Raw genomic sequence first — 25,947 nt, forward strand, 5'->3', positions numbered from 1 at the left:
GCACGCCTTCAAAGATTTATTTTCTTTGTTGATTTACCTGCTTCGTTCCCACTATATGCAATTGAAAATTACTTTTTAAGTTGCCAATTTTACTGTGTTTTCTAGAGAATTACTAACTAGTTGTATTTTCAGTTGTGTGTAGCATTGCGATTTCTATTTGAGTCTAGATGTTAATTTGCTAATAAATGGCCAAAATTTCAAATACCTTTGAACTCTCGCTGCAACAAATGGTGTATGTTAATACACTCACATTCACATTCATTATATCCAATATCAGGTACGATGTCAATTCACAAAAACACCACTGTCACATCTAATCCGATGTGGCAATTGCCCAACTTACAGTGAAGTTGCACGACTTCACAATCCAATTGGATGTGAACAGAGCCTACAGTGGACAATAGGGTGCATGTCAGGAATCTAGGAATGACCAGAAAGGTGTGGACTGACACAGGGAAACGCAGGTTTCAGGTATAGTATAATAATACAGTTTATTATTAGCCACCCAGATATATATATATATATATATATATAAACGCACAGTGAACAAACCAACCTTCCACTAATCTTAGTAGGTGCAGGAACACAGGCGTAGTCAGGGCTGGAGAGGTGGAACGGTCAGGCCGGCCGTAGGGTTCTGTAATGACCGTTTGGTGGTACCTCTAGTGGTCCCCAGGACAGGATTCCCCAGGGCGCGGAGTCTAAGTCCCAGTCTGCTTATTCACCAGGGCCCCTGATGGTGGGGTTGGACTTGGAGCAGACAGGAACCAGGTCGCGGCCCCTGAGTACACCTGCTAGTGGTAGAGGGATCCGCCAGAGGTATGTGCAGGTACGGCTGGATCCGTGCAGTATGGATGGATGGCAGAGTAGTTAGCGTGGTCAGACGGGCCAAGTCAGCAACGTGCGGGCAGCAAGGTACCAAAGGAGCAGGCAGAGAATGGTCAAGGTCACAAGCCGGGTTCAGTAACTCACGGGCAGCGCGATACAGGGGATCAGGCAGAAGGATGGTCAGGCAAGCCAGGGGTTCAACAGGAGACGGTCAGCAGAGGTCAGGATCAAGCCGGGTCAGCAACGAAGCAGGAACACAAGATACCAGGTACAGAGGGTCATGGGAAACCATACACCAAGGCCCAGATCACAGGCCTGGTCATGCCTTAAATACACCTTTCTGCAATCAGCCCCAGGTTTGGCTGATTGCACGTGTGAGCTTCTGGCTGCTGAGAGCACCCGCTGGTCAGCTCTGGTACTGCAGCCCACACGGCAGATGAGTCCCGCCACCAGTGCTGAGTCCATTCCTGACAGTGCAACTTGGTCTACGATTTGCAAGTCGCCTGTCATGCCAATTGCATGGCAATCGCAAACAATGTTACTGGGGGCTACCCGGTCACATTAAAGCAGATTTCTAAGTGGTGTTATTGACACCACAGTCACATCACGTGACTTGCATAGAAGTTGCATGATTTCAAAGTCGGGGTACATGGTGATTTCAAGTGCAATTTGCAAGACATCCGACACCGATCTCTCAGCAAATTGCATGAAAAGTAGTGTATTCATTACTCCATTATTACTTGCGGCTCCGACCAAGTTTGAACCACAACAATATGAACGCTCCAATATGCACATTGAGTGGGACTTGGCATGTGATTTGCACAACATGCAAGTTGTAAATCGTCTGCAAAGTCGCACCCTATTGTCTGCTATTAGAGCGACCATATGGGTGTGTTTCAAACACTGATTTCTATAGTAGTACATGTACTACTTTAGTGGCAATTTGCATAGAGATCTGTGTCAGATGTCTTGAAAATTGCATTGAAATGGTCGACTTTACTGTAAGTCGCATGATTTGTAAATCAGCTTTGCCCAGAGTGTAATGTTTGGTGATGTTTGATTTCTGGAGTGTTTCGCCAATTGTTGGGAAATTCACCATACTAGTCAAATCGATTTGTCATTTTCAGTATTGCATACAAGATGTGGTCATGTGACTGTCTTAACTCATGCGAGAATCTGGAGGGAGTTGTGACCATAGTAGCAATAAAGGTTCCAATTGGGGTTCCCTTTCACATCCCTGCTCAATGTTGTGTTGTATGCTGCACACGTACATTTCACTGTATATATCTTTCTGATTTGTGGGGCCTGTATACCAAGGGTTAATGCAGGTAGGAAGGGGATTCATCAGGTGAAAACACTTTCACTGACCAAATTAAGGTCAGTGGTGGGTGTGGCTTAATTGGGTGTGGGGCCTTGTTTGGCGTGCTCCAAATACAACCTAGCTTATATAAAGATGTGCAGTAGTGAGTGATTTGGCCTGTTACTAGGCCGGGTGGTTTTTGACTAAGGCCTTGCTTGTAGTGGTTTGGGGGAAGAAGAGATTTTGTGCTGAATTGCCCCAGACACCACTCAGGCTGTGTTTGGAAGTGGGCTGGAAATGTTTGCATATTTTTGGCCTTGTAAAGTGTGTTTGTGTGTTATTGCACAATGATTGTGTTTTTTCTCTTTGCATTGAAAGCCTCACACATGTCAATCGTTTTGTTTAAAACCTGCTCTTGTTTTAATTTTGCTTGCTTATTTAGACTCCAATGCATTTTTCTGACAAACCTGCTGACAAATGTATGTGTAGGGGATTTGTAGAGGTGGGAGGGGTTTTTTTTCACGTCTTGTTTTCTTGATATTTTGATCTGTAGACTTTTTTGTGAATGGATCTTTATACTAAGTGATTGTGTAAGTAAATTTTATGTGTACAAAAATGTTATTTGATTCATCTTCCCCTTTGTTTCCTGCTATAACCTGAGCACACACAGTTCATTAGAAGTATCTTTAGATTGTAAGCTCTTATGAGCAGGAGTGTTTTATTATTGCCACATCAATCCTATTTTTTTGTGACTCACACCAAGATATTGACTGTACCTACTTGTTCCTGCTGACCAAATAAATGAAGATATATTTGATCAATAAATGTTTGACCGATGTTTTGTTTATTTTATGTTCAATATATGAACAACCTTAATAGTTACTTTGTATACTTATATAATCTGCTCAAATGTAGCTTGTAAGAGCGTGAATATGCAAGTGTGTGCAAACTGGCTTTTTTGAAAACAAACCAAAAAAAAAAAAAAACCCCTCTTGCACCACAATATTGTTATGTACCAATGAATATCCCACATTCACTGTGCAGCCAGCTACAGGTTTTCTACAATTTGATTTACAGTAATAAAATAGTCCACACTGTGTTGAGTTTTGGCCTTTGGCAACAAATATATATATTAGCCAAGGTTATTGAAAAAATTCAATGAGAAACACATATTCGCGAAAGCTAAACATAGTCGTGCATACAAATGCGCGATTGCTGACAAACTTTCGCGATTGCTGCCATTAAATGCGCGATCGCGAACAAATAAACGCCAAACAGCTGTCCCCGTGGCGCTCAAGCGGCTGTCCTCCCGGAAGTGGTTGTGGGGAGTGTAAGTGGGTGAGAGTGGTTGGAGGATTCTGTGTTTCTTTGAATTTTTTTGCAGTTTGATTGGCATTTGGACATGGCAAGACAACAGTTCGCAACTGAGGAGATGATCTTTATTTGTAAAGTAAGTGTGGCCATTGCAAATATGTTTATAACATCTGAGGGACGGGTAATTGCAATTTTTTGGTTGGGGCCTAGCAGAATCTCACTTGGTGCACATGCTACTTATCTGTACATTAGCTCCTGGGTATTGATGGGTCAATGATATTAACCACTTGCCTGCTGGGTACTCCTACCCCCTTCCTGTCCAGGCCAATTTTCATCTTTTTGCACTGTTACCCTTTGAATGACAATTGTGTGGTCATGCCACATTGTACCCATCTTAAATTTATATCAGTTTTTTCAGACAAGTAGCTTTCTTTGGGTGGTATTGACTTGCTGCTGTGTGTTTTACTTTTTGCTCGATAAACAACAAACTATCACATAATGAAAAAAAAACCTCTTTCTATTATAACATTTGGTAAACCGGTAATTTATCAACATTGATGTGCGTTGATGAGGCAGCACAGGTGGGTGGCACTGCTGGCCACAGGTGGGCGGAACTGGTGGGTGGCACTGATCATCAGTGCCCTGATGATCGGTGCCGATCCCTGCTCTGATAACTGCTGGTTCTTGGCAGTACTTTCCCCACATTATGACAGCGTGAGGAAAGTGCAGCCAAGACCCGACAATCGCATTTCCCTGTGATCAGCGTGTCATTGGACACGGCTGATCACATGGTAAAAATCCGCTGTGATTGGCCTTTTACCACATCACGTGATCAGCTGTGTCCGTAGGACACAGCAATCACGGAGATCGCTGGGGGCGCGTAGGAGAGCACGTTCTGCCAGGACGTCATATGATGCCCACCCCGAACTGGCTGGACGCAGTGTAGCATTATTAGGCTATCTGCGGTTGGCAAATAGGTAACCAGCTAGGCCTTCATGGTTAATCTTTGAATATCTGGACATGTATACTGCGTATAATGCATTACATTCTACAATGTGTTGGTGTACACGGTATTACAGTGTACAAAGTATTACAGTGTGCAATGCATTGCTGTATCCTGCATGACAGTGCATTACAGTCTACAACAGGGGTCCTCAAACTTTTCAAACAGGGGGCCAGTTCACTGTCCCTCAGACCGTTGGAGGGCCGGACTATAGTTTAAAAAAAAAAAAAAAATGGTCATCTCCTGTACTGTGCCCCATCATTGGTGTCAGTGGGTGAAATAGTTCCCCATCATTGCTGTCAGTGGGAGGAATAGTGCCCCATCATTGGTGTCAGTGGGAGGAATAGTACCCCATCATTGGTGTCAGTGGGAGGAATAGTGCCCCATCATTGGTGTCAGTGGGAGGAATAGTACCCCATCATTGGTGTCAGTGGGAGGAATAATGCCCCATCATTATTATAAGTGACACCAATGATGGGGCACTATTCTTCCCACTGACAGCAATGACACTTAACTAGCTGACCCCTGTTCCAGCATGGTGCTGCTGCAGCCAGCATACCTGGTTGCAGCAGTACCATCTGCACGGCACACCTGTCAGCTGTCCTCCTTCCTTCACTTCGGCCTCTCCCTCCCTTGATTTTCATGTGGCCGCTCGGCTCCGCCTCCTCGCCAGTGATTGGCCGCCTGTGTGCCTTTCCTGAGCTACAGTACTAGCGCCCAATCACCGAAGAGGAATGTGGTCACTGTACAATGGAGACAGGCTATTAATTGTGTCTAGGTAGAAAACAACCTTAGAAATAATGTACGGTTTGAACGTCTATATAATATATAACCATACTAATGCAATGACTTGACCACATTTGTTCTTTTTTTTGCAGGGGATGCCGGCTATCCGCAGCTGACGTGGCTGATGGCTCCAGTCAGGTACCCCCAGAGCCTGGCCCAGAAAAATTATAACAAGGCTCACGTCAAAACAAGAGCCATAGTGGAGCAGACCATCGGGGTGCTGAAATCCCGATTCTTGTGTTTGGCCAGGCCTGGGGGTGAGTGTTCCAGGATCATCCTCACCTGTTGCCTCCTACACAACATCTGCCAGGCGAGGAATGATTCCTGAGAGACTTCTGAGGAGAGGGAGCCGGAAGTCCGTCAACTGCGGGTGTCCCGAAGGTCCAATACGGATGATGGGATGGCCACGCGAACTAATCTGATCACCCGCTACTTCACATGTACGTATTCTACCATAGGTAGAGATTAAATTTGTTGCAGTTGCAATCAATTGGGTCCTTGTTTTGGTCTTGAACAATCGTTATCTTAAATTAAGTTATATCTTTTCAATCCATTGAATTGGCTAGTATATCTGAGGTGGGAAAATATTAATCTTAGTAACAGACTACAATATTACCAAGAATAATCCACACAAGGATGGCCAAATACAGGTCTTATTTATTGAACAAGAAAGTAAGTTTGACAGAGCATATAGAAATTGGAGAGCAAAGATTAGACCTAATGTAAGTTCGTCCTCCAAGTTGGAGGTTTTCCATTTGATTTTTCCAACAATCAAACTCAGCAGATATCAAAAAGGTAGCTGCTGACTTGTCAAATACAGACACTCAACGCTCCCTCCATCCAGCAGGGTACTCACCATGACTGGTTTTATCAGCCATCTTCTCGCCCTGGCACCACCATCTTCAATGTGTGCCCCTGTCTGTGACAGCTTTTGGCTTCCTAAGCAGGTGCCCACTACACATGCTTGAGTAGCGCTGCACTTTGGGAATGGTCCCGTAGTCTTCAGGGACCAGACACCTCCAAGAAAACAACAGAGGGGGTAGTAGGGCAATTTACAATTGCAGCACAAGCGAGAGCAGGTACCTGTCCCATTCAAAGACTCTATACACAAAGGTGACAATCCTTAACCAGGAGCGGGAGACATGCCTTAAAGTTGAAATTCCCCTTTTGGGTGGAGCTCAGCTTGAAGTGTCTTTTCTATCACTGGCTCAAAAATGGTAAGAGGGGCTAAATCTGCCAATGAGATTTATACTACTCGAAAGCCAACACCCATTCAATGCTCGTGAACCAGCCCATATTGTTCTCTGGCCAAGAAGTTAAAATTTTTAAATTAGAAGGGGGCATCACTTTCAAACCCCAGGAAGTCCTTTGCTACCGTGAACCCTACATGAAGTAAGTGATTTGCTCCTCCAGGGGGTCCCACTGTATTGGCAGGAATCTTCACGTCCCAGGGCAGCATCACAGGCCACATGGGTCACACTTTAGGGTGCAGCAAATCAGCCATTTTGCACAGTCACACCACTCGTGTCTGTGCTCCGGCTTTTTTCCCTCCCGAAATCACAGGGGTGACCTATGCAAGAACATCCTTTGCTACAAGAGGTCACTAATGGTAAGTCATCTCACAAACACCCTGCTGAATCAACTGATTTGCTTGGTGCCTTGCAACAGCCGTAAATGGCATGTTTGCAGACTCTCCCTCCCACGGACACAGATGTTAACCACATACCCTCCTGAGGATTTCACCCCTTCCTGACCAGGCCATTTATAGCCTTAAAGCAATGCGTTACTTGAACTGACAATTGTGTGGTCATGCAGCGCTGGCCCCAAATGAAATGTAAATCCTTTGTATCCCAGAATTTGAGCTTTCATTTGTAGAAATTTTGTGACCTGTGTGTTTTGTAATTACTTGCACTAGATCACCCCAGCCATTCACTTTTGTGACTTAAGCAATCTTTCTCCCTTTTTGAGATTAAACATGTCCATTTCTGTAGTGCCAAATGTATTCTGCTCTATGTCTTTGCTGCCTAAAATCACAATACATGTACATTTTGTTGCTGCTGTGAATGTTCGAGTGTCTACAAATGGCAGACTATATCCTGTTTTAATGGTGTTATTTGTATTAGTAATGGTGGGGAGCAGCAATTTATAGCGGGACTGTGGCAGACATTCTTGCCACTGGGGGGAATTAACTTGCTGTCCCTGAGTGCCAAGCATTGGTTGCCATTTTAGCCAGTGTGTAGTCAACATGACAAGTTGTCCTGGCCAATCAAACATTACATGAAGAAATGCTGTGGCTTTGGGCAAGAGAGTGAAGAGGAAGTAGAACAGCCGGCCAGTTGGGCCTATTGTCTGTGCCACCTGTAGATTTCTGAAGGAAAAAACCCTCTGCTATGTATCTAAATATGTTTATTTTTCTTTCAGCTGATTAACTGCTGGAGGGGAAGGCAGATGGCGACCCTGGGAAACCTGTTGCAATTCACTGTCTGACGTCACAGGTGGGTTTGGAAAAGTGATCTTAACAATTGTTCCAAACTACAATAATAAACATGTAAGACTAATGCCGGCCATAGACGGGTTGAAAATCAGAAAATGTTTAGAACGTTGGTGGTACCTTCGGCCCATCGAACAACCGATTTTTCTTTTTGTTTTTTTTATTTTGAAGATCAGCCAATTTTCAACCTGTCTAAGGACTGCTTTACCTGCTCTGAACAACCGCTTGCCACAGAGCAGCCAAGATCATTCATTTAGCTGCTCCCATGCCAGCATTCCTTGGCCCCTCTCTCCTGTCCATTGCTCCCCGAACAAGCACCTTGTTTTGGTGTGATCCCAAGAACACTCCTTCATGAGCCACGTATACCAGAGAGGCAAGCTTTTCAAGTACATCATGAAATCAGGGTGGGGCTCCACTTCAAGTAAGCATTAGTGTGCCTGGGGGAGGGGGGGACCTTTGGCCTTGCCAAACACAGTAGATGCTCCAAGAATGTTTACTTGAACTCTTGAAATGGTTAAAAAGGAAAGACACTCTAGATAGCCTGCACTGAGAATTGACTGTCATGATGACGTGTCAATGATTATTTGCTCTCATTTTTCAGGAGTGGTACTGCTTGCGGTTGAAGCTGGTAGAAATCCACCTTCACGTCCTCCACTCACCTTCACTTGTGGCCAGTGGATATTTTGTGGCCCCAGGCAAGAATTGGCATTGAGGACCTGCATAAAGACCCTGGCATGCCAGAGGTGGTTTGGAAGCAGCACAGCAATTTGACCATCCCTTTCCTCTATGTTGGTTTTAGGGGTGCAGAATTGCTTCTCGTTCGTGAACGGACTGTCGCCAGATATCAGAGTCCCCATATTTTCAAGATATGTTTTAGCCATGTTGGCTTATTTTTATGTTGAGTCAATTAAAGACTATTTTTTGTTACCTTAAAAAAGTGTCAGATCCTCTTGATTCTATTCCTGAGACTTAAGATGGCCAGATAATATGCAATCTGAGGAAAAGTCAGTGCAATGTCCTCCACATGTAGCTAAAGTCTGTAATAGGAGGACCTACCAGAACTATGCATTCATTTGGAGTGGACCAGGCCCATACAGTACATCATGGAGGCTTGCTATGAAGGAACATTAATGTTTGGATACTTGAGCTCATGTGGTTTGTTTCCAAATATTTCTGCCCATTGCAGCGTATTGACTATTGCAGCTCAATAAAGATCAGGCATACAGAAAAGTGTACCTTGTCCATAGAATAGCCACTGGGAGGTCCTGTCTGGGCACACAGATCTGGCCTATGCATAATTGTGGAAAATGCCAATTTGGTCTGCTTTATAATATGAAGGGGTTAGTTCATGCTTGCTTCAGGGGAAACATTACAACAAATTTTGTTATTTTTCATAGGAAAACGTGGCCGATCCCTAGATGCATTGAGGTACATAGCAGAGGTTCAAGATACTCCATAGAAGAACTTATTGTTCTTCCTAACTATACAGGTGGCACAGACACAAGCATACACCCAGGGCCACTGTTAGATATCACGGGGCCCCATACAGCATACCTGACAGGCCCCCACCACCAAAGAAAATATCCAAATTATATATATGGTAAAAATACACAACATTTTCTTCATGGACACAATCACAAACAAATTCCTGTTCAATCCAAATGATAAACCTGTACTGAGTTATTAAATCAAACGTTGTGTAATTGAGGGCTCATTCACATGGGTGCTGTAGCCTGTAGAGTGTGAATCAGTGTTTGGTTTTTGTGGCTGTCGCCATTAGCATGCAACCTATGTTACACTATGTGAATACTGCAGATCCTAATTTGACAAGCATATGGTTGCAGGTGTACAGCCCTGAACACACAGTGAGCATTCAGGGCCATTTCCCCACGCCTTCACACTTGTCAGATTAAAACCTGTGTTCATACAGCTGCTGTGTCCCCATAGTGTAACAGGTGGCTCTAGCCACATAAACTACCCACTCATTCATGCTGTACAGGCCAGAGGACCTGTGTGAATGTGGCATTTTGTGTTTGTTATATTTATTTTTTCCCAAAGCCCATTGAATTCAATGGGCTGCTTAACATGTGGAAACATGCCAAAATACTGCAGGCATGTTAATTTCCAAGTGTGTTGCACCTAACCGCACAGTAGTGTGGTGCGATGCGTTTTTGTGGCTGTGAATGGGGCTGTTTTTAATAGACGTGTGTAGGTGCAATAACGTTTTCATTAGAGATGAGCGAATTATTCAAAAATTCGATTCGGCTGATTCGGCGAATTCGCGGAATAAATTTGATTCGAGTCGAATATATTCGCTGCGAATTTAACTTATAAAAATGGGGTTTCTAGGCTTCAGAGAGCCTTTATATTAGTGCAGAACACTGTACCTTTAATTTAAATGCCCTTGGAGTCTGCTGGGGAAGAGAAATAATACTGTCAGTCAGTATGACATGCAGATGAGTGCCGTCGATCTTAGAATCACCGCACACTTCACTCATTTGGGCAGTCACGGGGCCAAAACCAGAGTGTGGAGCCACAGTGTGGCGGTGGAGGCAGCAGCAATGGGAGGCCATACAGCACCCTATGACAAAATGGAACCCACCAGCAGTGTGAGGAGACCTGAAAGTGGCACATGGCAGAGTGTGGCGATGGAGACAGCAGCAATGGGAGGCCGTACAGGGACCCATGACACACTCTGGACCTGGCAGCAGCATGAGGAGGCGGTACAGGGGCCCATGACAGATTATGGGCCTGGCAGCAGCATGAGGAGTTGGTACGGGGGCCCATGGCAGATTACGGGCCTGGCAGCAGCAATGGGAGGCCCGTAATCTGCCAGCACCCTATGACAAAATGGAACCCACCAGCAGTGTGAGGAGACCAGAAAGTGGCACATGGCAGAGTGTGGCGATGGAGACAGCAGCAATGGGAGGCCGTACAGGGACCCATGACACACTCTGGACCTGGCAGCAGCATGAGGAGGCAGTACAGGGGCCCATGACAGATTACGAGCCTGGCAGCAGCATGAGGAGTCGGTACGGGGGCCCATGGCAGATTACGGGCCTGGCAGCAGCAATGGGAGGCCGTACAGGGACCCATGACACACTCTGGACCTGGCAGCAGCATGAGGAGGCGGTACAGGGGCCCATGACAGATTACGGGCCTGGCAGCAGCATGAGGAGTCGGTACGGGGGCCCATGGCAGATTACGGGCCTGGCAGCAGCAATGGGAGGCCCGTAATCTGCCAGCACCCTATGACAAAATGGAACCCACCAGCAGTGTGAGGAGACCTGAAAGTGGCACATGGCAGAATGTGGCGATGGAGACAGCAGCAATGGGAGGCCGTACAGGGACCCATGACACACTCTGGACCTGGCAGCAGCATGAGGAGGCGGTACAGGGGCCCATGACAGATTACGGGCCTGGCAGCAGCATGAGGAGTCGGTACGGGGGCCCATGGCAGATTACGGGCCTGGCAGCAGCAATGGGAGGCCGTACAGGGACCCATGACACACTCTGGACCTGGCAGCAGCATGAGGAGGCGGTACAGGGGCCCATGACAGATTACGGGCCTGGCAGCAGCAATGGGAGGGCCGTAATCTGCCAGCACCCTATGACAAAATGGAACCCACCAGCAGTGTGAGGAGACCAGAAAGTGGCACATGGCAGAGTGTGGCGATGGAGACAGCAGCAATGGGAGGCCGTACAGGGACCCATGACACACTCTGGACCTGGCAGCAGCATGAGGAAGCGGTACAGGGGCCCATGACAGATTACGGGCCTGGCAGCAGCATGAGGAGTCGGTACGGGGGCCCATGGCAGATTACGGGCCTGGCAGCAGCAATGGGAGGCCCGTAATCTGCCAGCACCCTATGACAAAATGGAACCCACCAGCAGTGTGAGGAGACCTGAAAGTGGCACATGGCAGAGTGTGGCGATGGAGACAGCAGCAATGGGAGGCCGTACAGGGACCCATGACACACTCTGGACCTGGCAGCAGCAAGAGGAGGCGGTACAGGGGCCCATGGCAGAGTGGCAAAGCGTAAGCAGCTTAAATTGAAGGCCATACAGAGGCCTATGTTAAAAATAATAACATGTTTGGGGCATGATTCATGGCGGATTTAGTCAGTTGTGTCAGGAACCGGTGGTTTGAAATCCAGACTAATCCACGCCTGATTCATTTTCACAAACGTGAGTCTCTCCACAATTTGGGTGGACAGTCGTGTCCTCCGCGGAGTTACAATACCTCCTGCCGCACTAAAGACGCGCTCCGATGCCACGCTACTGGCCGGGCATGACAGCCTTTCAAGGGCAAATTCAGCTAGTTGGGGCCAAAGGTCAAGTTTCGTTGCCCAGTAGTCAAGGGGATTGTCTACCTCGGTTGGCAGGGTGCTGCCCAAGTAGGCCCAAGCCTGTTGTTTGAGGTCCTGCTCCAGGTCCACCTGATGCTGCTGCTGCTGCGGCTGGTTACTAGTTTCCTCACTGCGCTGGTGAAGAAAGCTACTCATCATCGACTGCAGACTGAGGCAGCCGCTGCTGGTGGATCTGCCACTGCTCCTACCACCCCACCCCTCCCCTGCTGCCATGGCAGCGGAACGCGAGCGCACAGGGCCCACAGTGTCTGAGGATGGACGTTGGCGCACAAAGGCAGAGACCAACTGACTACATAGGTGATTTTTATAGTACGTTATTTTGGCCTCCCTCTCAGCAGGTGTGAAAAAGGCCACCATTTTTGAACGGTAGCGAGGGTCCAACAAGGTGGACAGCCTCTGTCTGATGGTTATTATTCGGCTGTCGCTACGCAAGCAACCGAGCATGCTATGGGCCATTTGTGCCAAGGAATGCGAGGGACTCCCTGCCTCCATCTCCACAGCATACTGCCACGGTGCGTCTGGGTCCTCTGTCTCCTCCTCCTCCTCTACCAGATGCTCCTGCTCCTCCACTCCTGTCCGCTGAGTGGAAAAACCACCCATTTCACTCAATAATTCCTGAGCACCAATGTCCTCCTCTACCTCCTCCTCTTCTTCCTGTCCTGCCCCCACAGGGGTCATGTGGCGTTGAGATCTGTGCGCCACGTCTACCGCACCCTGACCAGCCATTGTTAACAGCATTTGTTCCAGGACGTGCAACAGAGGAATGACGTCGTTCATCCCATAGTCCTGCCGACTCACGAATAGCGTGGCCTCCTCAAAGGGCCTGAGCAAGCGGCAGGTGTCACGCATGAGCTGCCAATGGCTGACATCTAAGTTACACAGGGGAGTACCTTTATCCGCTTGTAACATCAGGAAATCGGTGATGGCCTTTCGCTGTTCGTAAAGGTGGTCTAACATATGTAGGGTTGAATTCCACCTTGTTGCAACGTCGCAGATCAGGCGATGCTGTGGAATTCCGTTCTGCTGCTGCAGCTGAAGGAGGGTGTGCTTTGCGGTGTAGGAATGGCTGAAATGCATGCAAAGTTTACGTGACATTTTAAGGATGTCTTGCAGTGGGATGGTGGATTTTAGGAACCGCTTGACAACCAGATTGAACACGTGAGCCATGCATGGCGCATGGCACAACCTTCCTTGACGCAGAGCAGACACCATGTTCTTTCCGTTGTCGGTCAACATGGTTCCGATTTTCAGTTTGCGCGGAGACAGCCATCTGTCGATTTCTCTGTTCATTACACTCAGAAGTTCCTCCCCTGTGTGACTACGTTCGCCAAGGCATGCCAGGTGCAGCACAGCGTGACACCGTTGCGCCCTGCACATGTGATATGCCGGTCGGGTAATGGGAATTGGCACGGGGGTAGCGGCTGAGGACACGGCGGAAGAAGAGGTGGTAGAGGCGGACATCTTTGCTGGACCAAGGACGTGCAAACGTGGAGGCAAAAGCGGCGTGACCTGTCCAAGTTGCTGGTGCGGCTGTGCCGGCACCACGTTCACCCAGTGGGCCGTAAATGACATGTACTGTCCTTGACCATAGTTACAGCTCCACACGTCGGCGCTGCCGTGCACTTTGGCAGAGACCGACATGCTCAAAGACTGGCCCACCATCTCTTCTACATGTGAATGCGGGGCTGGCACTGCCTTTTTGGCGAAGAAATGCCGGCTTGGCACTCTCCACCGCGGCTCGGCACAAGCCATCATTTCTCGGAAAGGTGCTGAGTCCACCACTTGGAAAGGGAGGGACTGCAGCACCAGCAACTTGGACAGGAGGACGTTCAGCTTCTGCACCGTCGGGTGCGTGCTCGCAAACTGTTGTCTCTTGGAAACGGATTCCAAGAAAGACTGCTGACAGAATCCGTGAAGAGGAGTAGCAGGAGAAGGAGCATCTGAACGAGCGGAAGATGCCAACGAGCGACAACTCCCCTCAGCAGAGGTGTTGGAGCCTTGACTGGCTGATAGAGGGCGATTGACGTCGGGTGACGGAGCAAGTAACGGAGCGGGTGATGGAGCGGGGGCTGGGGCAGGCAGAACCGCCGTATCTTTATCACGGTTTTCCCAGGCCACCGAATGGCGACGCTGCATATGCTGACGCAACGCTGTAGTCCCAAAATGGGCCCCCTGGCCACGCTTGACTTTCTGCCCACATAGTCGACATACGGCTACGTTTACTTCCTCGTGCGGCTTGACGAAAAATTGCCACACCGCCGAGTAGGAAACTTTGCCCCCGCTACTCCTCACTGGCTGACTGCTACTTCCTCCGTGCACACCGGCACCACTACTGGCCGTGGTGGTAGGCTGCAGTGGAGCTGGTGCTCTACTCCGTGGCCGTTTGCCTCCACTGACACTGCTGCGACCCTGCTGCCTCCTGGGCAACCCACCGACTGTTTTGCTCGCTGCCAAGCTGGCACCCTCTTCTCCTGATGATGCGGAAGCAATAGCCTGATGACGACGAGGCTGCCAAGTGCGATCAGCCTCATCATCATCAATTAGGGTCTCCGCCTCACTACTAGCCCCCTCGACTGCGTGTGGGTCAGGAGACAGACCTGTCTCTAGACCGGCTACCGAGCCACTCTCCTCGCCAGTACTTCTTCGCCTGGCTGCTGAAGAGGCGGATGTCTCCCCCCGTTCCTGACCGCCCTCTGTTAGCTCTTCCTCACTGTACAGTGGGGCTGAGCCCACAGCATGCGATACTTCGCTTGGTGAGGGAACACCAAAGGACAGGGGCAGGTAGAGGACACGTGATTTCAGTGGGCTTGCTCCCGGGCCATACCAACTAACGGTTGTGTCTGACGTACCCACCGACCGTTGGCTGTAGGTGTCAGAGGTGACCTGGGAAGAGGAAGACGACCGAGCCAACCAATCGATGACGGCAGGGTTGTCGGTGGGGACACGACCGCTGGATGACACCGGGAGCACTGGCCTCTGGCTGCGACTAGTGCTGCCTCGACCCCTTCCTCTGCTGCCACATCTGCTCGCTCCTGAAACATTGCCTCCTCTGCCACTCCTCTGCGTGTTGTCTGACATACTCTTTAATTCAACGATTCTGTGTCCCTGAGTAACGATTCTGTGTCCCTGAGTAACGATTCTGTGTCCCTCAGTAACGATTCTGTGTCCCTGAGTAACGATTCTGTGTCCCTCAGTAACGATTCTGTGTCCCTGAGTAACGATTCTGTGTCCCTGAGTAACGATTCTGTGTCCCTGAGTAACAATTCTGTGTCCCTGAGTAACGATTCTCTGTCCCTGAGTAACGATTCTGTGTCCCTGAGTAACAATTCTGTGTCCCTGAGTAACGATTCTGTGTCCCTGAGTAACGATTCTGTGTCCCTCAGTAACGATTCTGTGTCCCTCAGTAACGATTCTGTGTCCCTGAGTAACGATTCTGTGTCCCTCAGTAATGATTCTGTGTCCCTGAGTAACAATTCTGTGTCCCTCAGTAACGATTCTGTGTCCCTGAGTAACAATTCTGTGTCCCTGAGTAACAATTCTGTGTCCCTGAGTAACAATTTTGTGTCCCTCAGTAACGATTCTGTGTCCCTCAGTAACGATTCTGTGTCCCTGAGTAACGATTCTGTGTCCCTGAGTAACAATTCTGTGTCCCTGAGTAATAATTTTGTGTCCCTGAGTAACAATTCTGTGTCTGTCCCTGAGTAACAATTCTGTGTCCCTGAGTAACAATTCTGTGTCCCTGAGTAATGATTCTGTGTCCCTCAGTAACAATTCTGTGTCCCTGAGTAACAATTCTGTGTCTGTCCCTGAGTAACAAGTCTGTGTCCCTGAGTAACAATTCTGTGTCCCTGAGTAACAATTCTGTGTCCCTCAGTAACGATTCTGTGTCCCTCAGTAACAATTCTGTGTCCCTGAGTAACAATTCTGTGTCCCTGAGTAACAATTCTGTGTCTGTCCCTGAGTAACAATTCTGTGTCCCTGAGTAACAATTCTGTGTCCCTGAGTAACGATTCTGTGTCCCTCAGTACCAATTCTGTGTCCCTGAGTAACGATTCTGTGTCCCTGAGTAACAATTCTGTGTCCCTGAGTAACGATTCTGTGTCCCTGAGTAACGATTCTGTGTCCCTCAGTAACAATTCTGTGTCCCTGAGTAACAATTCTGTGTCTGTCCCTGAGTAACAATTCTGTGTCCCTGAGTAACAATTCTGTGTCCCTGAGTAACAATTCTGTGTCTGTCCCTGAGTAACAATTCTGTGTCCCTGAGTAACAATTCTGTGTCCCTCAGTAACGATTCTGTGTCCCTCAGTAACAATTCTGTGTCCCTGAGTAACAATTCTGTGTCTGTCCCTGAGTAACAATTCTGTGTCCCTGAGTAACAATTCTGTGTCCCTGAGTAACGATTCTGTGTCCCTAAGTAACGATTCTGTGTCCCTAAGTAACGATTCTGTGGCCCTAAAGTCTCTCTGGCCCTAACTCTGTCCCTAATACAGACAGGTCTGTCTCTCTTGAATGACCGGAAGCTAATGGAGAATTGTAAGATGGCCGCAATTTATAGCTCCACCATTACACAGTGCTGGCTGGCTGGCTGCTGATTGGCTAATGCGATCACATGTCATGAATGAATGCATTATGGGTCAGCGCGCCTTGTCTGCGCGCCTTCCCAGAGATCCCCGCTCCGTCGCCACACATGTCGCCGCCATTTTTGGAAAAATTTGATTCGTGCATCCGAAGTTTGCTAATTTTCGGATTCGGCGCGAATCGAATTTTTCCTGAACTTCGAAACGAATTCCACTTCGCCATGTTCGATTCGCTCATCTCTAGTTTTCATCATGGTACCTGCACACATCTACAGAGGGCATTGCATTTCTTTGCTGTGCTGGAAAATGTGTGTTCTTGCATGCGTTTCTGCACCACCAATGGTGTGAACAAGTCCTAAGGGCCGGTTCACACTATAGAAACAGTCTAGATGTGTTCCTGATGGGTTTTTTTCATGCCCTTTTGGCATGCATGTTTAGTGTGTTCCAGTACATTTTGGATGCGTTTTGGACATGTTTACATTGCATTTTTGTATCCCTTCCACTTATTTTTTTCTATTTTCTTTGTATTCAATGTAGTTAGGGACATGTGCGTTTTAGTACATTCAAGGACGTTTCAATGTGTTCCAGTACAGTTCTGTGCAGAAACAATGCAGTGTGGTCAACTTTGTTTACAGCACCTGCAATGCACTGAAAATGCAGCGCTGATGTGAACTATGACATTGACAACCATATAACCTTCTTTCTGTGCGTTTGTGATGCCGAAAAAGCAACTGAAACACATGTAGTGTGAACTGGCCCTAAAGGTTATTAGAGGTCAGGGAACGGGACTGACCAGGAATTGTGAATTCAATCAGATTAGTGGTGATATACAATCAGCAATCGTATAAAAATGTGAGATCTGAGCTGTAGCTGATAGAAAATGAGACACATTCACTTCATCAGTAAATAGATAGTTAAAGAGTGGGGCGGTGATCCATAGATTTGCATATGGGACAGGTGATGATGGGGTGGGGGAGGGGGTCAAGTTGTATAAGGAGACAGATTTAAAAGAGAAAAAAGTTACAATGAAATATACACGGCATGAAACTTGCACATTTCCTAATTGGCAGAAGAACAGTACATAGGTAACATTCATCCACTTTCTAGTCATTAGGCAAAATCATAATTGATTGATCAATATTCCTGGCACTGACACAACCCAGAAAATTGATCTCCATTTTTTGGGATGTAGCCATGACTGGGATTAGAACCCATGACCCAAGTGCTGTAAGTTCTGAGCTCTAACCACTAAACCACTGTGGGAGACACAGTTTGAGCTACAATGTAGAATAGTTACATTGTTTAAAAATGATACAGCGAGCGCTGGTCAAATGATATAGACTACTAAAATGGTATTACACAAGATAAATATAACCACGAACAGTAGTGCATGAATTCGTGAAAGGTCATCCACCCTTGTGACAGTGTACTACACTATTGAGCACCTCCCCAGGACCATTTGGGCACCCACCCAGATGGATGGATTGAGCTGGATGACTAACCCATAGCTGCCAGCATACCGCTGCACCCCCAGATGTGTGATGTGTATAACATATGCACATTAATACTTTTGTTCTGGTGAGTGTAGACCAGTCCCAAGGGTGGTTTACCTTTCACAAGTTCATGCACTACTGTCCGTCATGGAGAGACCACACGTGCCATTCATAGGCACTCTCTGAGTTGGTACTCTCACACGAAGGACATTCCATTATTCAGGAATGATTCTATGAACTTATTTTAGCACCATTTACAATTTTACATCATTGTTGCAATTCTTTGCACTTTTTGGTTTTTACATGCGTTCATTATTGATCACATGCATTTATAGCGCTGCACTTGTCTTTAACATAGAATAGTTACGTGTTTAAAGAGAATGAAGATATATAATTATATTGGGAAATTAGAAGTATATAAATTATTTGAGATATAAGTGTGAAAATGTTTAACATTTGAATACAGAATGTATGACATTCATTAGTAAATGCATTAGTTTCCTGATCATTTTGGAGAAACAGCAAAAAAAAGAAATAAAAAAAATAGAAAATTCTAATACAGGTGTACTATTTATTACATTCTAAGGATTCTCTTTTGCTATCAGAAAAACGCCAATATTAATAAAGCCCGCGCTTGTGCGCCATCTAGCGAACATATCCGGTATTGCACCTAAAAATGTGCCAGACGGGATACCACATTTACTAATAGCAAAGTAGTCAGTAGATGCTCTTTAATGAGCTTGCTAGACGTTGCTCAGACGACTGATTGATTGAACTGAGTCTGCCTGAATGGTCAGTCTCTGCTAGTACACTCACATTTTAGTGAATCAAGGCCTTGGAGTCTTTGGTGAAAACTAATGTAGATGTAATATCTATATCTGACCATGACCCTGTCACAATGAGACTATGAATGGGAAGAACAGAGTAAAATAAATATGTGGAGATTAAATGAAACCATCTTACAGGTTCCAGAAGTAGAAACAAGAGTAGAAAAGGAAATCGATCAATATTTTATGATAAATGAGTCCAAGGAAGTTTCTATCGCCACGGTATGGGAAGCACATAAAGCTTATACTGATAGCAAAGGGGGTGGAAATAAAGAAAGAGCAGGGAAAAATAATCAGGACATTAATGGAGGAACTACATCAGCTGGAACAACTACATAAAAAGATGATAAATATAGAGTTACAACAAGAGATAATACTAAAAAAGGGAAGAGTTAAAGGACTTTATGGAGCAAGAAACAAGGAAAATGTTTAATGGGGTCTCTAAGGAAAGATATCGGTGGGGGAATAAACCAGGAAAATACTTATTGAGGAAGTTAAAGGAAAAGGAATCAAAGAAATTTGAAGACAAAGTTAAGGATGAAAAAAGGAGAGATGGTGTAGACAACCACCGATATCACCAATACATTCCATAGATTTTATAGTAAGCTATATGGTTCAGAAGGAAAATATAAGGAATTAGAAGAAGAGAGAAGGGAGAAGAGGTTGTTTTACTTGAAAGAGGCCGGTATGCCTAGTTTAGATAAAGCCAGATTAGCAGCTTTAGATACCCCAATATCAATTGAAGAGGTCAACTTAGCATTAAAGGGCACAGCTACAGGGAAGAGCCCAGGACCTGATGGATTCACAGTGGGATATTATAAGACGTTTAAAGAACAATTAGCCTCCAAACTGTGCAGATATATGAATGTACTGGGAGAGGAGACAAAGATGAGAGAGGAGTCGTTACATGCATATATCACGATCATACATAAGGAAGGGAAAGATAGGTCTCAGTGTGCCAGCTATAGACCTATATCTTTGCTGAATACGGACACAAAATTGTATGTGAATGTATTATCGACAAGGATGAAAGAGATGACATCCGACAGGATACATTTAGGCCAAGTGGGATTTATCCCGGTCAGAGAGGGAAAGGATAAGAACATTGCTCATCCTGCAAAAGATCAAAAGAGGAGAGGTTCCGAGAATTATTCTGTCAGTTGATGCTGAAAAGGCCTTCGATAGAGTGGACTGGGGATTTATGATCGATATGTTGAAAACAATAGGAATTGGGCCTAGAATGATGCAATGAATAAAAGAGCTATACAGAAGTCCCTCAGCTGCAGTAAAAGTAAATGGTTCATTATCCAAATTTTTTTAAGATGCATAATGGAACCATATAGGGATGTCCCCTCTCCCTGTTGCTCTTTGTGATCTCCTTTGAACTGCTGTTAGCAACTATTAGAAATAGCGTACATGTCAAGGAAATGTGGATGGGGGACAGTGAACATAAAGTGGCAGCATAGGCTGATGATATGCGGTTCTATATAACAAACCCCAGATTAACATTACCAAACTTAATGAGAAAACAAAGAATATGGAGAGCTATCCAACCTTAAAATGAACCCTTTGAAAAGTGAGATCTTCAATATAAATATCCCAAAGGCAGAGAAACAAATTTTACAAAAAGAATTCCCCTTTAAATGGAGAGATAAAGAAATAAAGTATTTGGGAATAAAATTAACATCATCTATAAAAAAAATTTATATCAGGAAAACTATATCCCGTTGATGAATTGAGGAAAACCTCTGAGATTAAAATGATAATAGTACCAAAAGTTTTATATAAATTTAACATGTTCCCAATAACTCTTCCAGGGTCTTTTTTTAGGTTTCTTAAAAAAAAAATGATACTCAGATATGTGTGGGTTAATAGAAAACCAAGAGTTAAATGTGAAGTTTTATGCAGTGACAAAAGAAAGGGGGATTAAATATGCCAGATTTTAAGAGATATTATAAAATTGGTGTTATTGTCAAGAATTGTAGAGTGGATATATAATACACAGTGGAAAAGTTGGGTAAAAATGGAGAGTTCACTTAGTAAGGCACCATTAGATAAGTATATATGGCTACCACAGGAATTTTGTTTATGGGATGAAGATATAAGCACTATGACACGGAATGTATGTAGAATTTGGGATGAACTACATAAGAAGGAGTGGAAGTTTAACTCATTGTCAATCCCATTGATGGGAACTAAATTTTTTCCACCCGGGAATGATATTTCATGGAAAGGTCTAATTGATAGAAATGCATGTTTAAAAGATATTGTGGATAAAGGGGTTTTATGTTCTTTATATGATTTAAAGAATAAGAAATAAATATTTTTTACACTAGATAAGACATTTTGTTGCAAAGCTCCCACAACCACTAAGGACCAAGGAAGAAATGTATCCTTTAGAAAAACTCTTGAGTACAAATAGAACACAAAAACATACCACCTCTAGGATCTATAGAATCCTTACTGAGATAGAGGGCAACTGTACCCCAAACGGTTTTGGAAAAGTGGGAAATGGAGCTTGAAACAAAATTGAATGAGCAACAAAAAAGAAAAATGTTTAGTTTAATAATATGAACATGAATATAGTGGAAATTAATTATACAGTTCTGGTAAGATGGTATATTACACCTAATGTTATGCATAAACTAAGGCCAGAGGTCTCACCCCAGTGCTGGAGGGGGTGTGGGGGTAAGGGAACAATGGCGCATATCTGGTGGGACTGTCTTTAAATACAGGAGTTCTGGAGGGAGATGGTGCAATACATAAGAGATTCAGGGAATAAGTGCACTGATGGACCCATGGGTTTGCCTATTTCATAGCTTTTGGTGAAGCAATATAAAAATATAATATTGTTCCATGTGGCCAAAAGCCTTATCCCTAAATACTGGCAAATAACAGAGTCCCCAAAAATGAAAAAAATGGATGGAAAGAGTCGAGTATATACATAGGATGGAAGAATTATAACGGAAGGACTGAGTAGACAAGAGGATGGGAGAGGGGGAGGGTGGGTAAATGGGCTGTAAATAGAGATTTTTTTATTGTTTGATGTTGGTTTGAAATGGATTTGTAGGATTAAAAAAATCAATAAAGAAATAGTTATATACATATAAAAAAAAAAAAAAAAAAGAAAAAAGAAGTAGAAAGCCAAACTGAGGTGATTGTTTCCAGTGAGACAATACACCATACCCTGCAGAGGAATGGCATGCCACGAAGAAGAATGTGTCATCTATGAAGGAACCCTTTCCTTATGCTCATGCACAAAAAAACCCACCTAGAATGTGCCAGGGCCCATGCTGAAAAAGAAGAAGACTACTGGGACTCCGTACTCTGGAGTGATAAGACCAAGATAAATGTTTTTGTAACTAATGGCTTCAAAACTGTATGCTGTTGCAAAGATGAGGAGTACAAAGAAAAATCCATGGTGCCTACAGTGAAACATGGTGGTGGCAGTGTCCTTCTGTGGGGCTGCATGAGTGCTGCTCGTGTTGGGGAGCTGCATTTCATTGATGGTATCATAAATTCACAGATGTACTGCTCTATATTGCAAGAGCAATTTCTACCATCACTCCGTGCCCTAGGTCGTTGTGCACTTTTCCAACATGGAAAAACACACATCTAAGACCTTGTTGCATTTCTGAAGAAGAATGGGGTAAAAGTGATTCAGTGGCCAAGTATGTCTCCTGATCTGAACCCAAACACCTATGGGGAATTTTTAAGAAACAAGTTGAGCATCACTCTACATTGTTAACTAGGTTATGTGTTTTTGTAATTATACTCCAATCCCTGTAGGAGTATTTACATGTAAACAGCTAGATCTGAGAGTTCTTACACAAAAGAGGTAGTTCCATGCAATGTACATTTATTGATAGAGTTACATAATATATACAAATTACAAGGCCAAGCAGTATTTACAACACAATGTACCATTTAAGTCACTTGACTTATATGATATTTACAAATTACCCACAAAACCATGTTTACAATACAATGTACAATACAAGTATGAAGTTAGTTTACCTATCAACTTCAGGTCTGGTCATGCTGCCTGCTGGGCTTCCCAACACAAAAAGAGCCCTACAGCTTGGTGACAAAGCCTTATATTCCCCCCTCCTTTCTGCACTGTGGCTAATACAATGCTCCCTAATTGGACACTCTACCTAGCAAATGTATATTGGGCACAGCCTGATTGGAAGTTCAAAGAAGGCTGCTGTTTACCACTCCTGTGAGATGTGCTAAGGGGACAACAAAAGACCAGAAATTATATAGTGGAGAACATACATACATACACACACACACACACACACACACACACACATATATATTTATATATTATATACACACACACACATATACATACATACACATATTTACACTAGCATGAAAGCTAGGAATTGTTTGATGCTTCAAAACAATCAATGGTTTAAATACTGTATAGTTCCATCTAACTAAAATATACTTGTAATTATAACATTATTTACATCCATTATTGGATATTTCACATAAACCCATTATCTAACACCATCCAGGTTCTAAAAGAGGTCGTTCTTGAAGAATGGAAAAAGATAGATGTTGCAATATGACGCCAACTTGCTCATTTCAGGTCTAGAAGACTTGGTGCTGTCCTTACAAATCATGGAAGGCATACAAAATACTAAATGTGGTACTTTTTGTTGTGGGGTATTGTAACGGACATGTAAAATTTATTGTAACGGACATGTAAGATTTGAGTAGAAATATGGTATCGTAGCCATAACAGGTTGAGTAGATTACATTAGGCCAGGCCCTTTCATTGCAAAGGTGTGTGCAGGAACAGTCTGGAAATTAAGGATGTATATTGAGCCCCTGGGCAGTAGGGAAATGAATAGATGGTACAAACAAGGGGTCATCAATTGATCTGGGATACAGATGTGTATGTATACACGATTACTCAATAGGCCTTACAGACTCAATCATCATTTAGCATCAATTAGCATTAATTAGTCTAAAGCCAGGTTCCTGGATGTGACACCTTTTGTGTGTCAATCAGGTTATCACCTTCTGGGAAAACCAGTGACAGCAGACAGACTGTCTGCCTTATATGGAAAGCTCTATAGGTAATATTCACAAAAAAGGAGTATGTTTAATCTATTATAAAAGCCAAAATATTAGTTGCAGAGATATGAACATGCTTCCTTCTTGTAGGCCATTCTGTACGTTGCATTTGCATATGAAAATCATATTTGTGGCTTGGGGAGAAAGCCAGGAAAATGCCTGGAATGATTAGATGACACAGGGGTGCGACAGTCTGATGGTGTTTGGTACTGTTGCGATCGGGCTGACGCGCTGGTGTCAGAAATCCAATCCCCGACTTGGTGTTCAGGCCAGTCTTGGCCCAATTGAACTTGGGCAGGTCCATACACAGTACCTCTTGTGGGCAGGTCAGGACCACCTCCCCCAGGGTCAATTGGCCGAAGACTAATGTCCCGCCCATGTCCTAATCCCAATAAATTGGGTACATGGACATTTGGACATTTGTGATCCGTATGGAGCTGGTTCGATTGACCATTGGATTGCTAAGTTTCTGGCTTGCTCCAGCCGCAGGGTAAAGTGTTATTCTGTCTTTTTATTCCCTTTTTATTTTATAGTAATTAGTCATTTGTGTGTCTTCTTATATCTTTTGTATTTTCTGTAACTTGTTATATTTTCTACATATTTTATGCACTGCCCACTTTGGAAAATTAAATCTTAAAATTAATTAGTGAACGTCTGTGTATTTAAGCACGTGCTCATATCTTCGGAGAGACTAGATTGGGGAGATTAGATTGTATTGTATTTTAGTGCCTTTAAAACGCTTGGTTAAGCTCATTGCCAATCTGTATGCAATTGCTCTGTGTGTGGGCAGATTGCGTGCAGATTGTAAAAGGTAACAGATCGGCCAGACGGAAATCTGTGTGTGTGGGGTGTCTCAACAGACCATTCTGCGGATAAACTGTTGGGTGGTGGCAGGCTACCTTTTGTGGTGTGTCTGGTGTGGGGGTGTGTGGACAGTGGAAGGGTTATCAACACCGGGGTTCACGCTAGGATAGCTGGAGAGACCTTAGAAGGGTGTGTGATTACTAAGCTGGTCCTCAACTCTAGTCAGGGCACCAGGTTGTATGTAAGATCGTATCTGCCAGTGTGTGGTCGACCAGCTGGATTGGAGTGGAGTCTCCATCCAGTGGTGGCCAGAGGCAGTGCGGGCTGTGAAAAGGTATCATGGCTGATCTTATATACGGTATATAAGTGTAAATCCCCTTTATTCCCCCTCTTTACCACCCTGTCGCAGACGCACGTGCGCGTCTCGGTTAGCTAGTCGCTGTGGGCGTGGCGTGTGGGGGACACGTGACAGGGTGATCTTTGATAGATCCTTGACAGGTATATTCATTTTTGCATTAACTAATTTGAGTAAAACTGAAGATTTTGTAATCTAAGTTATATTATTACCTTACTTTCATGTAATGAGCTAAACAAATTTTCTATAAAACTCAGTTTTGTAAAAATTTTGGAAATTGTTCTAGTGTTCATTGAGATATTGAATAAAATCTTACTTTTCAAAAGGGCTGTACTCATTTATGCTGAGCACATACATACATATACACATACACACACTATATTGCCAAAAGTATTGCCTTTACACGTACATGAACTTTAATGCCATCCCAGTTTTAGTCCATAGGGTGCAATATTGCGTTGGCCCGCCCTTTGCAACTATAACAGCTTCAACTCTTTGGGAAGGCTGTCCACAAGGTTTAGGAGTGTGTCTATGGGAATGTTTGACCATTCTTCCAGAAGTGCATTTGTGAGGTCGGGCACTGATGTCGGACAAGAAGGTCTGGCTCGCAGTCCAATTCATCCCACAGGTGTTCTATCGGGTTGAGGTGAGAACTCTGCGCAGGCCAGTCAAGTTCCTTCACCCCAAACTCGCTCACTCATCCATGTC

The sequence above is a fragment of the Staurois parvus genome, unplaced genomic scaffold (assembly GCF_062004578.1).
Source record: "Staurois parvus isolate SC_StPar_1 unplaced genomic scaffold, SC_StPar_1.0 ptg000217l, whole genome shotgun sequence".
Taxonomy (NCBI): Eukaryota; Metazoa; Chordata; class Amphibia; order Anura; family Ranidae; genus Staurois; species Staurois parvus.